Here is a 15065-nt window from a genome sequence, read left to right as displayed (position 1 = left end):
CGTCAATATGGTTATAAACAAATACATATTCTATCAACAAGTAAGAAAAGAAAATATATAATTAATAAATGTTACTTACTAATGAAAACCATGTCTCACCAGAATTTAACTATTACTGTTAATATTAAATAAAGAGTGACGCGTATAATAAATAAATTAAAGAAAATATAGAAATATAGCATTATATTAATTATAATAATGTTTCACAATAAATAGTAATGTCAATCGTACTAAATAATTAAATATAGAATAATTATGGAGGAATACACCTCTGATAGCCTAGAATATTTAACTGGAAGATTGTATCTAAGTACATATAAATAGAATAAGTAATAAGAAGTTGTAGAATGGATAAAGTGAAGAACGTATATGTGTAAGCTTACATCCCAAATTTGAATTAGTAGAAAGTATAAATGTATAAGTATAATATTTAGTAAAGAACATAGATATATAAGAATATATACATATAAGCATGAGTGTGAACATGAGAGTAGTGGGGAGAAGTTGAAGAGTGAAGGTCCGAGATCTCTCTGCCGTCTGATGTATCTTCACTTCTCTCCGAGAACTCTTTACGAATACAACTGTTATTACTGATCAAGTTTTATCCATACTTTATAATAAAATTCAGTCTTCAGATAAAAGTTATTTTATCAATTACATCTATCCTTAATCATAGTTTAATTATTTCATTAAATAACAATCATAATCATCATCATCGTAGTAAACAATAAATTTATCCACTGTTTTCAAATTCAAAATTTGGTCCCGCGTGACAACGAACTGCCCACTGTCCAGGAGGTGGCGTCAGCTCCGATCCTAGTAACCTCCCAGGACATAACACACCGTTTAAGCTGTGAGTGATGCTAAAATGATGCGAAAGAAGGGGAACTTTTCGTCCGCGATCTGGCTGCACTGTACGAAACTATAGTAAAAAATACAGACTGAAGCACCGCTGGTGGCGAAAAAACAAATCACTGCTACAGAAAAATTTCAATATTTACTGAATCATGGCATTTCTTACAACTTTTTATTCTCTGGCAGTGCCCTTTTCGCATGAAAAAATTTGTAAAAGGATTAAAAATGGGGGTACTATAGTATATGCTGGCCTAATTTAATTATTTAAATTAGTTCTCATAACTAAAATGGGTAAAGTTTCATAATTTTATGACGAACAATCAATCATCTTTCGATTGCAAAAGGAATTTTCTAGATATTTTGTTTTTTAAAAAAGTTTTTAAAAATTGGAGCTAAATACCGTTCTGTCTACGGTTTAGAGACACGGTAGGCTAGCGCCATGACACTTCACACATATACATGATAAAAATGCTGAACTTTTACTGAAAAAATGCTGCGAAAAACTATAACAATACCGAACTTTTACCAATAAAATGCTGTATAAAAACTATTATACGATAATGTTACAATAATGAAATCGTTGTTTTTGTGATAATAATACTGTCAGTATCCTGCAATTTTGCCAGATTTACGCTGATGAAATAGAAAATTGTAAAAAATATGATTTTATTTTTTGTTCGCTTCTGCATTTAACATCATCGAAAATGTGCAAAATGTAATATTTTTTATAATTTATTTTATTGGTTCACACAATTCTTACTCAAACAAAAAAATGTAAGTGAAAATAACTATCTGTGAAAATTGATGTTTTCAATTTTTTGAAGTTCGTTTGTATCCATCTGAATACAATTAGTAAAATCTTTCAAGTAAGTGATTTGGCATAATGGCTACCAGATCAGGATTTGAATAATTAGGTCTCGGGATCGAGTCCACGAGTAGACGGGTTTTTTTTTTTTTTTTTTCATGACAGTTATTGCATATAATTTTATAAGGTTATATATAATTATATAAAATTAGATATAACTACATAAAATTTTATACGATTATGTATAAATTTTTTTCTGCAGAAATGCCGAAAATATACTATAAATATGCTGTATAATTACGGTTTTAATGCTGTGAAAATACCGTGTTTTTTCTGATTTATTGCCGTAAATATTCTGAATTTATTTCGTAAATTTTTGGCAATAATACGGCAAAAAAACTGGCCAAAATAACTCGAGTAATAACATATTTATGCGATATTTATACCGTACAATTCCGGTATTATTTCGGTATTTCCAAAACCGCGAGGGCTGTTACTCTGGTCGTCCTTAAATTACCTTTTTAAGGGCGCCACTGGAAGAATTAAACGGTCTTCCAGAACCGGTTCTTAATACTCAGGGTCGGTGTAAATTTTAATTGTAAGAGAAGGAAGAGGAAGGATAATTTTATAAATAAACTAGATTTATTTATTATTACAATATTCACTTTTATTAATTCACAACCTTGTAAATAAAACCTTATAATTTTCACAACTTATAACCTTTGATCTTAAACCTTATAACTTTATACCTTATCACTACTGAGCCTTTTTGACCTTATAACCTTTAGACCTTATAACTTTTGACCATATAAATTTCTGCCAATTACCTTTGGCGACTTAAGACTAAATTGCTACTACCTTGGCATCACACACTCGATTAAAATCATTGCCAACTACCTTTGGACTTACAAATTAAAATCGGTCACCTCCCGAATTATTTATTAACTATTCTATACATTTTAAAATTCATTTCCTACACACACACTGCAATCGAGTCCCCTGGACTTTTATCTCACACACTGACTTTAAAATGGCTATTCCCGCCACGCACTTAATAAATTAATTAATTAATTTATGAAGAAAAATTATTATTATTAATTAATTAATTTCAGTATAACTCCTTTACAACAACTATCATTAATTCTTCCGTTATAATACTGACCCAAAATTACTAGATTTAATATTTTAAGTTTAGTTCGTAACATCTCATCTCTGTTTTCTTTTACTCAACACTCGACTTACTCGACTTTTTACTTTATAAATTTTCTTTTATACCGAGTGTATTTTTATAATAATTTTATTAACTAATTTTATTTATAATTTTATTTATTACTTTACTTTAATTATTAATTTTTATTTTATTAATTTAATAAATCTAACTTAGGTCCTTGTCTAGTTACGGAAACTAATTTTTTATTAATTTATTAATTTGGTTGATTTAATTATTTTTAATTAATATTTAAATTATAACAACGCGGATTAGAATATGAAAATTTCTGGCTCGTCATTCACGATCGGCCTAGAAATTTCTACGACGCATATAACTCCGGCGATGGCCTGGAATTATAAGGCGACGCCCTGTACCCGGCAATTGGGCCTGGATCCGGTTAGACAACCGTCTGGCTTAATTTTTATTAATAAATTAATTTTATGACTAATTAATTATTGACTATGGGCCTAGACGCGGATTGCTCCCGATGAACGACTACGTATTTTGAATTAAATTAATATTCTGGCTTCGGCCTAAAATAATTAATCTAATTAATATCTGATTCTTTTCCTGATGCGGTTCTCTTTTTATTTTCACCGTCTCTCGTCAGATCCTCCAGTTGTCTCTCGTCTTTTCTCCTGTTAATTCTCGTCTTTCCCTCTTATTTTCCTTTCGGTTCTTTGTTGGCTCCTTCACCTGCTTTTCCAAATAATTAATATATTGTTATCAAAAGTACCGGCTAATGGCCTGGTATCAATAATAGTTAATAAAAATATCGCTTGGTTCCACAAAAGAATCCAAGTCTATAATTAATTAATTCCCTGTCTAATGGAGAGCGTCTTAACGTTTCGGCGTCTTGTCCGGTTGTGTGTCTCGGCCTGAGTTTTCTCTTCACTTATAATTGTACACCCACTCGACCGAATTCGGCAACTTCCGGAAACTTAGCCACCCCTACTTATTACTAAGTGGGACTGACAGACAAGCCCCTACGACTTCCGCCCGGGCGACAGTCGCACTCTACCCCGGATAACCCTGGGGCAGTAATAGATTATATAGACCACGCACATGATAGAAAATCACGGCAACTGAGCGCGGAAAATTCAAAATTCCCTGTTACAAATTTCTGCTTTTAGTAAATGGTAAATTTAATATATTAATAATTACAATTTTTAAGTTTAATTGATATTTGTAAAATGTTGATTTCACTTTTGTTTTTCTAATAATTTTCCGTGACTATCGATTGAATTTTTAACATAAACTTTGTGGTAATTTTAAAGAAACATTTAATCAATTTTGATAATTACAATTTTTGTATCACGTAACACTTTTTAAGTGTTAAATAGTAGATAGATTTAAAATCTTTAAGTAAGATAATGAAATGTGTTGATTTAACACAAAGTAACCAACACGAAAAATTTAGCACGGACCGTTCTTAACACAAAAGACACAATTTTTTTTGTTCACCGTGTACATACATCTGCAATAATGTTTACTTTAAAGTTATAGTATCTATAAAAAGTTGATATACTTTAAAATTTTCACCAGCACAACTACAAAATATAATTACTGATATGGAAGTTCAGTTGGCACGTTTAGATGCTGGGATTCCCTGACGGTTTTAAATCAGCCTAGAAACACCCTGGGAGTGGAAACACGGTGGAATCACGGTGGATCCAGAGTGGTTACAGGGTGGGTTTGTGCCATTTTATCACCGTGTATACACGGTGGTTACATGGTGTTTCCACGATGGTAACACGATGTACCCGCCTTGATTCCACGGTGTATTCACCGAGATTCCACAGTGCATCCACGGTGATTACGCGGTGTACGTGGAATCACAATGGGTACGCCGTGTAACCACCGTGGAATCACGGTGAATAGACCGTGTAATCACCGTGGAATCACGGTGATAAAATGACAAAAAACCCACCGTGTAACCGCCGTGGATCCACCGTGATTCCATCGTGTTTCCGGGGTGTTTCCAGGGTGAATCAAAACCGCGAGGGTTGACCTACATCGCAATCGCCGTACAATCCAGCGCAATCAGGACATCCGTATCCATCATCTTCAATCTTCTTTAAGATCTGGAAGGTACAATATCCTTAAATTATAAAAACGCCCATAAACAAAAAAAAAGTTCTGAAAACCGCCTGACCCTGCGTGCCAGCCCCAAAACTTCCCACTGTTTTCGAGCTCAAGGAGCTCGACCAATTTTAATGAAGTCAAAAAATTTTGCTTGTTACAGATATACATTGCGAGAATTTATATCTGCTGTCGTAAACCGCGAGCTACACGATTCATTATTGCTAATAATGGATAGTGACCAACGTAAAGTATAAATTTATTATTTTTGAACTTAAATTAAATAAGATAAAAGACCCAGTACCCGATCAGGGAACTAGTGCCCGATTTACTAAACATAGATATACAAATTCATGAAGTGATCGAGTACTAGTTCCCTGATTAGGTCTAGAACCTGATTGGGTCTTTTACCTTATAAATAAGCTTATTTTTAATACTTACAATTTTTGTTCTCACTTGCTCCAAGATGTGGGTGATATACAAAATTTACACTTGGAGGATCCACTTCAGGTACCTCTGCGTTGATTTAAATGGCTCTTCTTCATTTCCTCATGCAAATGAAGAAAATGTCTATAAAAAAAAAAAAAAAAAAAAATTAATTGCAATTTCATTGAGTTAAAGGTTTTAGAAAAAGTATCTTAAGGGTTGATATCAGCTTAAAGTCATTGAATGTTTAAAAAAAAGTAAGGGGCACTGTCTGACAAAAACCTTAACAATAATTACATGCTTTAAAATACGTAATTTTACTTGGTAGCAGTATTTATTAAGACTATTGTTGAACAGAAAAAAAAGCTTAAGAGATAACAACTGAAATCAAAAATGGGCTAAATAACAGCACCCACGTTTATGGGATTTGCCGTTATTGTTACTCTGATCAAGCACAGCAGCGTTCAATGAATGTGGACACGAGTGTGCATGTGTGAGAATTCCTACATCACACAGTTTGCGCATTAAAAAAAAAATATGTTCTACCCTATCTAACAATTCCCATAAAATCCACTCAAATGCGACAAAAACCGCATAAAATCCTATAGACTGTATTGGTTTCTATGCGGTTTTTGTCGCATTTGAGTGGGTTCTATGGGAATTGTTAGATAGGGTAGAACATATTTTTTTTTTGGATAGGGTAACTCATAGAATTATTTTTAACTCATCCTTGATTTCACAGAAAACAAAAAAATTATGAAAAAAAAAGTAAATTTTTTTAAAATAAACTGTAAGAGCATTGTCGACAGTATTCCCTACTTTTAAAAAATATTCAATGACTCAACTGTCATAAGGTTACTTAATTTTTATTAATTAAGGGTATTCTCATACAGTACCCCACACTTTTTGAAAATATGCAATAACTTTCAACTAAAAACCGAATTTAAATTTTATTAGTTAATTAAAAAATAATTCAAAACTTAATGGAAAACAGAACAACTTAGTCGTAATTTCATTGAAGTGTAGAATTTGAAAAAGAGTTCTTACAATTGATCACAATTGGGAGTTGAAAGAAATTTATTGAATAAATTTTAGCCAACAAAATTTAGAAATTCGAATTATAAAATTGACATGACAATTTTACTGAAATTTATTTAAGAAATTTCGTTTAACTCTCAATTGATATTAAATATCAATTATTTTTTTTCATTCTATATATCGACAAAATTACGACTACGTTGTCCTTCTTTCAATTAATGCTTTAATTTTTTTTCGTTAATTGATAAAAATTTACTACGCTTATGACAGTTAAAAGTCATTGAAAATTTATAAAAAGTGGAGAGTACTGCCGGAGAATGATCTTCATTTAACAAAAAAAAAGTTTTAACATTTATTTTAAAAAAACAAAAACTTTCTGAGAAAGTTGGTGGCAAAAGTTGCTTGCAATAGTTGGTGATCATGGATCGGTGACGATTTGCACAAAACTAGATTTAATGTCCCTAGATCGAGGTTGCTATAGTAATGTTTCCAACCTATGAAATAGTAAAATAGTAAGAGAGACTACATTACAAGAAAAATAATACTGAGTGTTTTCATGAAGTGTCAAAAAGTTAGAAATCTGAAATAATTGTTACCATATGTTGAAATAAAGTAGAGTTCTTATAACAATGTTACATTTTTTTTATAGATGGCGAGTAAATCTGTAAAATTGAATAAATAACAAAATACAAATATTTTCGTGGTTAAGTCTGATAATTATATGTATATTCAATATACGTGAATTAAGTATATTGTACATTGATATAGTGGTAAATAAAGAAAAAAAATATTTACTGAATGTTTAATTCAATTGCTATTCATTTATAATATAATTTAAGTGGGTAATTTCAATAATATTAAATAATGAAATAACATAATTATTTTGTAGTTGTTAAAGTGAAAAGTTTTTTATTAAAAAAATGACAAATAACTTCTAAACTAATACAATAAAAAATGTATTATAAATAAATAATGTCAAAAGCAGTTAATGAGAAATTTGTTACGAGTTAATTTTTTGTTGTAGTTGTATTGACGAGTAATTTTAATTGATACATACATTTTGTAGTTATCCTAATAAATAAAAAATTATATATATAAATTGTTTATATGCCATAAAAGTGAATATAACTGTTTAAATAACTAATAATAGTATTATTATTATTTATTTTTTAAATTTATTCAAAAGAAGTATCAATTGATACTTAATGTAGTAGTATTTATAGTGGAAATTATAATCAAAGTAAATAACTTCAATGTTGGTAAAAAATAACATTATCGATAAATTATGTATTTTAACGTCTTTGGAATAAAAAATGAAATCTTTATTGACATATAAATTTCTTTAAATCGTAAAATATGTACATATATATGTATATATAAATTATAACTAAATAATTGTATTATTTATACAGTCGTAAATATATTTTACTTTAATATATACATTAAGTTTGTGACTAATATTATGCATTTCTCAAAAATAAACAATTCGGTGATAGTTATAACGTGATATTTAATGCAACGAGCAAAATTATTGGAAATAATGTTTTAAGCAATATACATTGTTATGCCTTGGGAGAAAGGTTCAATTTCTTTTTAAAATAACTTGCACAAATTTTAATGTCTAAATTATAGTCACTTTCAATTGTTTATTTTATAACGTAAAGTTGCACTTCAACTTGAAAACTTATTAGTATCTGTTAAGTTTTAATTAAATTGATGGTAATTATTCTGGGCTTAATTTTCTAACATAATATTAAAATAAGATCTTTAATTACAATTCTATAATTAATTCTTAGAGGTTTTCTGTAACTAGAAATGCATAACACTTCGTAGTATATTCTATGAGTTTCATTCAGTAACTGACTAAAAAGGTGTTACAGTAAGTACATTGCAATTTTAAGTATCATTACGCCATGGGAATAAACTGGTAATGTGGTGTGCTCTGCCCAGACGCTGGCGTATGAACATCACCGTCAGCGATTTTGAAAGATAACATTAAAAGAATAATTAAAAAATCTACAGAGGCATAACACCCCCACCCTAAGATTGAAAAATCTCTCTTTACAATATACAATCGGGATCTTTCTTTTGGAATGGTTGAAGTGCATTTTACAGAATTGATCTTAATGCAATAAAAAAAATTAAATTTAAACATAATAATGAGTACAAATAAAGTTGAATATAATAAAAAAATAACAATATATGAATTATGTACTAAGTTTGTTTAACATATGCTAATATACGATAATATAATATTTTAAGGCAAATCTTAAAATTCTGATATCTGCAATTTAGATTTATGAATTTTATTAACAACTAATTGTTTATTAGACTGTTTTGTTGAAGGATAGTTTAAATTGTAATATATATGTTTGATTCTTAAATAGTTCTCCGATTCTTTTATTGTCTTTATGTACTGCATCAATTTCAGAATTATAATAAGCTGCATCGTCCTGACTCATAGTCCCAAAAAGTATTTTACTAATTTTACCAACAAAATCAAATATACCCTGTCTATTTCTAATTAACGTAGGGATCCCTATAGCAGAGAATAATTTATACTTATCTTGTCTTAGACCTTCTAATTGATTTTCTTAGTTTCAGAATCAAATGTGATTCTGTACAATTATTTTGACACGATGCTTCAACTTGATCAATACTTTTTAAGATTTCTGACTCCTGGAATGTTAATTCGTCCAAATTGAAGTAGGATACAATATTGTACGTTTCATGGAAAAATCTAACGTCTCCTAAATACTCCATGTAAATATTTGGTAACGTCGAAAAATTTAATTCTTCGTTACTTTTGACCTCCATCATAACCCATTGGATTAGAATTCTGAAACAAATTCATATTAGCATATTTTAATTTATTAGCGTGCACGATTATACTTTCATTTCGTTTCTCTATTTTATAATTAACATCTGACAATTTATCTATTATTTTATATGGTCCCTCAAATGGAAAATTCAGAGCGTGTGTTTTATCATTCGCATTTCTTTCTTTCTTTAACCAAACCACATCACCTACTTTGAACTCCTTTGGATTCGTCAGTCGATCATAACGTGTTTTTGTCCTTTGCTTACTTTCTGATATTATTCTTTTACTTTCCTCGATAGTTTTATTGATTTTTGCTTGTAAATCACCTAAATATTCCATGTATGTTAGATTAGTAGTCTTCAATGATGATACATTCCTTGGATTTATTCCGAAAACTAGTTCTGAAGGAGTAAATCCTGTACTTTCATGTTTGGATGTATTGTAATATAATCCAGCTAAATGAATTTTCGTATCCCAGTCATCAGCATTTTCGTTGGGAAAGTGACGTAGATAATCTTTTAACACTTGGTGACTTCTTTCCAGACTTCCATTACTTTCTGGATGAAAGCTTGTAGTTGTAATATGTTTAATACCTAACATTTTCTGAAAATTCTTCATTAATTCGCTAGTAAAATTAGTTCCTTTATCTGTCAGAATATTACTTGGCACTCCAAAGTAACCAACGTAATATTTTAAAAATTCACGTATTACTGTGGGAGCGGTACAATCTGCGATTGGTATTCCCACAAAATATTTGGTTAAACAATCTTGTATTGTTAAAACGTACTTATTACGTCTTTCCGTTAACGGCAATGGTCCACAAATATCCATGGCGATCTTATCGTTGAAACTCCTCGGAGTATCAGTAATAATCATAGGCATTTTAGTTGGATGCCTATTGACTTTATTTCTTTGACATATTTGACATTTCTTTACATAAGCTTCGACGTCTCTTCTTAAGGTTTTCCAGAAGTAATTCTCACTAATTCTATAATATGTTTTCTTTACTCCACCATGGCCTCCAAGGAGACTATCATGATTTTCTTTCAATATTTTCTCGATATCTTCTTTCTTGGGTACTTTTCTTTCTTTATCATGTAGAAAAATTGTAGTATTTCCTCGGCAAAATACTTCTTTCCACATTTTCTCAATTTCTTTCTTGGAAAATCCTGTTAATCGAGCACACCCATTGTGGTCAATATGAAGTTCCTTGAATTCTTCAGCAACGACTAAGTACATCAATTCCTTAATTTTTTCTTTCAATTCATCTTTCGATGTATGTGAATTCGCTTCGACGATAATATGATATTCCTCATGATCTTCTTCATGATAAACTTCTATTGTTCGTTCTCCATTATCTCGGACAAATGACACATCAACGCTGCCCTCGGGTATCGCTGAATTTGTCAGAAATAACTGTTTTCCTAATTTAATAATTTCTTATTCTTTTTCATTTTCTTCTTTTTTTTTAACATCTTCCTGATGATGATCTTCTTGGTGATGATCTTCCTGGTGATGATCTTCTTGATGATGATCTTCAGGTTGATTATTCTGTTCACTACCTTTTCTGCATTCTGTTTCTAATGTTCTTTGTTTTTTATTTTTTTCTGAGTCAATTTCTATTGAATTCCGTTTTCGTTTACCGGCTAGGGTCACTGGTTCTTTGTTACTTGTTGTAGGGCCATCCTCTCGAGTACGTACCCTTTTTCTTGAACTTGGATCCAATATATTCTTTCTTCTTTTCTTGTTTGATGAACGTTCTTCCGAGTCTTCTTCTTCTTTTGATGCTGAATCCAACAAAGTATCAGCGTTCCTTTTTTGGAATACAAAAATAGGGTTTCTCGATAATGCATCAGCATTAATATTGAGCTTACCCTTTTTGTAAGAAATTTCATAATCATATTCTTCTAAACTTATTCTCCACCTCATTAATCTTGAATGAGGATTCTTATGGTTCATTAACCAGACCAAGGGTCGATGGTCAGTAACAATTTTAAATTTTCGGCCATATAAATATGGGTGAAAATGTTTTACACACCAAACAATTGCTAGTAATTCTTGTTCAGTTGTTGAATAATTTTTCTCTGCTTTATTTAAAGCACGACTAGTGTATGCAACAGGATGTTCTGGATTATTTTTAATTTGAGATAATATGCCACCAATGGCAATACCAGATGCATCTGTTGTAAGAATAAATTCCTTAGTAAAATCTGGGTATGCCAGTATTGGTTCTGAACACAATTCTTTCTTCAAAAGATTAAACGATTTTTCTTGATCTTGTCCCCAATAAAATTCTTTATCTTTCCTTAACAGATCAGTTAAGGCTTTCACTTTCCTGCTATAATCTTTAATGAATTTTCTATAATATCCTGTCATTCCCAAAAATTGTCTTATTTGTTTAATATTTTTCGGAGTTGGAAATTCTGAAACACTTTTACATTTTTCTGGGTTCGGTTTAACTCCATCTTCAGTAATGATATGACCTAAATATTGCAACTCGGGTTTCAAGTATTCACACTTATCAGGCTGAAGTTTCAAATTAGTTTCTCTTAATCGCTGGAATACAATTTTTAGATTCTCGTTATGTTCAACCAATGTTCTTCCGTATACGATGATATCGTCGAGGTAAACGAAACATACTTTTCCGATGAGACCCCTCAAAGCGTTATCTATCATTCGCTGGAATGTAGCTGGCGCATTCTTCAAACCGAAAGGCATTTTCAAATATTCAAAATGACCTTGAGGTGTGCTGAATGCTGTTTTCATACGATGTTTTGGATTTACCGCAATTTGGTGAAATCCACTTGCAAGATCAAAAGCAGAAAAGTACCTGGAATTTCCCAGTTGATCCAAAAATTCTTCAATGTTGGGAATCAGGTATGCATCCTGAACTGTTTTGTCATTTAATTTTCTAAAATCCGTTACAACTCTCCATTTTATTTTATTTGATGCATCTCGTTTTTTAGGTACGATCCATAGTGGCGAGTTGTAAGGGGAATTTGAGTTTTGAATCACTCTCTTCTCTTTCATTTCTTCAACTTGCCGGGAAATTTCTTCTTGTTGATTAGGTGGAAACCTATATTGTTTAACATTGATAGGAATCTCATCCGTTGTTTCTATTGTGTGTTCCGCCAAATTTGTAGTAGGTAAAGGGTCACCTGGTAAATAAAAAATATCTTGATATGAATCAATGATTTCCCAAATTTCTTCTTTCTCTTTAACTTTAATAATGTTAGACAGTCGAGTGTTTTCTTTCAATACTTGACTACGCTTAGTTGAATATTCGCATCGCAATTTGAGAATTTGTGGCTGATCCCGATTAAAAATAATTGTTCTTTTCTTCGCAAGTATTATAGCATCTTCTTTTTCTAGAAACGGTCGACCTGCTATTCCATCTTCTTCTAACGGAAAATCATTCGGAACTACTAAGAAAATATGATCTATTTTATCAACTGTAATTTTACACTCTTGATTACAAATAATTGAGATATCATTAATTCCAGTGATTTCTGCGTTAATTTTTCTTACTGGTAACCCTAGTGTACATTTTAATTTAATAATATTTACAGCTGCTCCTGTGTCTGCCAGGAATGAATGACTTCGCTGTCCGACGGTAGTGTTGACTCTGAGCATGAAGCTTGCTCCTGGATTTCTTCTGTTTTTTGACATTGAGTATACTTTATTTGATTTGGTGGAACGTTTGGCACCTGCCGTGACGGAAAATTTTGATATGATACTTGTCGCTTAAGAGGACAATCTTTTATAAAATGTTCAAAACTTCCGCAATTATGACAAGGATATTTGTTTTTCTGCGCTGGTTTCTGTGGAGTTCCTTGACCTTTTGGCTTTACATTTTTGTTTTCCTGTGATTTATTCGAAGTCTTGTAATTGTTGATCGGAGTCTTTTTGTAAATAATTTGTGAAATCAATTCTTCTTTTTCTGTTTCTAATGCTAGGTTTTGGGCTTCTCGAATCGTGGTTGGTTTGCCTGATTTTACAAATAGTTTAATGCTAGCGCGAAGTTCCCGTACGTGGTGAGCGAGACCCTGTCTTTCTTCATTCTTTAAAATAAACATTCGGTTTTCCGCATCAAATTCTGAATTATTATTAAGCGCACGTTTTACATTTAAATGGCAATCATTAAACTTTTTATTGTAATCGATAACACTTTGGTTATTTTGTTGACATTGACTTCGTTCTAATAAAGCGACATCATATGATTTATTTTCCCCAAAATTAATTCGTAATATTTGAATTAAATCTTCTAGTGATCGAATATCATTACCGTCAATTACTTTTCTAGCGTAACGAACTATTTTTTTTGAAATGATTAATCGAATAAATAACACTCGTGACTCTTCCGGAACTTCAATAAAAATTGATTTAATTTCGAAAATAAAGGTTTCGACCGAAATATCATTACCGTCAAATTCCGTGATTACTTCTAAATGAGATTTCAAATCATTCATTCTTACAGAGTTTATGTTGCCTGATTCACTGGGAACGTGTGTACTCTCAATCTCTGTCTTTTCGTTTTTTTCTTTCATAAAAATTTCTAACTGCGCATTTAAATTAATATTTTGCTCTCGTAATAACTGTACCATCTTTTGTAATTCTACACTTTCCTCTTTTTCTTCCTTGAGAGCTTGAGCTTCCGTATTTAATAGCTTATTTTGTTTCTGTAGTGAATCAATAATAGTTAGTAGTTCTTCTTGTGTTTTTGACATTTTGGAAGGCACTTCTGACAAGTTTATCGAATTTTCACTAGACTCTTCGCTTTCGTCAGAATAAATTTTATTCTCGCGATAATTTTCGAAATTGCCGTTCTGCATATGTAAATAATTTAATTTTACTTACATTAAGATGTTTATTCTCATGTTTCCAATTGTTTCTGATGCACTGATTCAAGATATCCTTTTTAGCTGCCACCAATTTTATGTTATGCCTTGGGAGAAAGGTTCAATTTCTTTTTAAAATAACTTGCACAAATTTTAATGTCTAAATTATAGTCACTTTCAATTGTTTATTTTATAACGTAAAGTTGCACTTCAACTTGAAAACTTATTAGTATCTGTTAAGTTTTAATTAAATTGATGGTAATTATTCTGGGCTTAATTTTCTAACATAATATTAAAATAAGATCTTTAATTACAATTCTATAATTAATTCTTAGAGGTTTTCTGTAACTAGAAATGCATAACACTTCGTAGTATATTCTATGAGTTTCATTCAGTAACTGACTAAAAAGGTGTTACAGTAAGTACATTGCAATTTTAAGTATCATTACGCCATGGGAATAAACTGGTAATGTGGTGTGCTCTGCCCAGACGCTGGCGTATGAACATCACCGTCAGCGATTTTGAAAGATAACATTAAAAGAATAATTAAAAAATCTACAGAGGCATAACAACATATATCAATTTATTAATTGTAGTTTTACCTCTTAGATTACTTTAATGGCATTTGAAAATTTTGTAAACACCAATGGGGCAATTAAAATTTTCATATTTATTAAAAAATGTAAAAAATTATGAAATCCATAAAAAAAACGATTGTTTATTAAAATAAAAAAAATGATACATCATTTATTTTATCAACCATTTTTATTTTAAATTTTAAGTAAATATTTACAAATATTGTAATATTTTAATCGAATTTTCGTACATGTTTCACTCAAATGTTTTGTTAACTTCTTAAATTTGATTGAATTTCTAATTTTTATCTTACGGTAAATAATAATTTAAGCTAATAATATTTCTAATTCTTTTAATTTTAATTTTTGTTTCTTTAATTATTCAAAGATATTTTTTCTTAACTTCTTAAACGAG

General features: G+C 30.5%; 1 long non-coding RNA gene across 1 annotated transcript; it reads right to left on the bottom strand.

The window, feature by feature from the left end:
• Positions 1 to 1820: 1820 nt before the first annotated feature.
• LOC128667600 (uncharacterized) lies at positions 1821 to 5973 on the bottom strand. Its single transcript, XR_008403541.1, has 3 exons — positions 5676 to 5973; positions 5394 to 5522; positions 1821 to 3569 (listed from the first exon to the last, which is right to left on the bottom strand). It is a non-coding gene; the product is annotated as an uncharacterized LOC128667600 (long non-coding RNA).
• Between the last annotated feature and the right edge of the window lie 9092 nt (positions 5974 to 15065).

The sequence above is a fragment of the Microplitis demolitor genome, chromosome 1 (assembly GCF_026212275.2).
Source record: "Microplitis demolitor isolate Queensland-Clemson2020A chromosome 1, iyMicDemo2.1a, whole genome shotgun sequence".
Taxonomy (NCBI): Eukaryota; Metazoa; Arthropoda; class Insecta; order Hymenoptera; family Braconidae; genus Microplitis; species Microplitis demolitor.
This window is presented reverse-complemented; position numbering and strand designations above follow the sequence as displayed.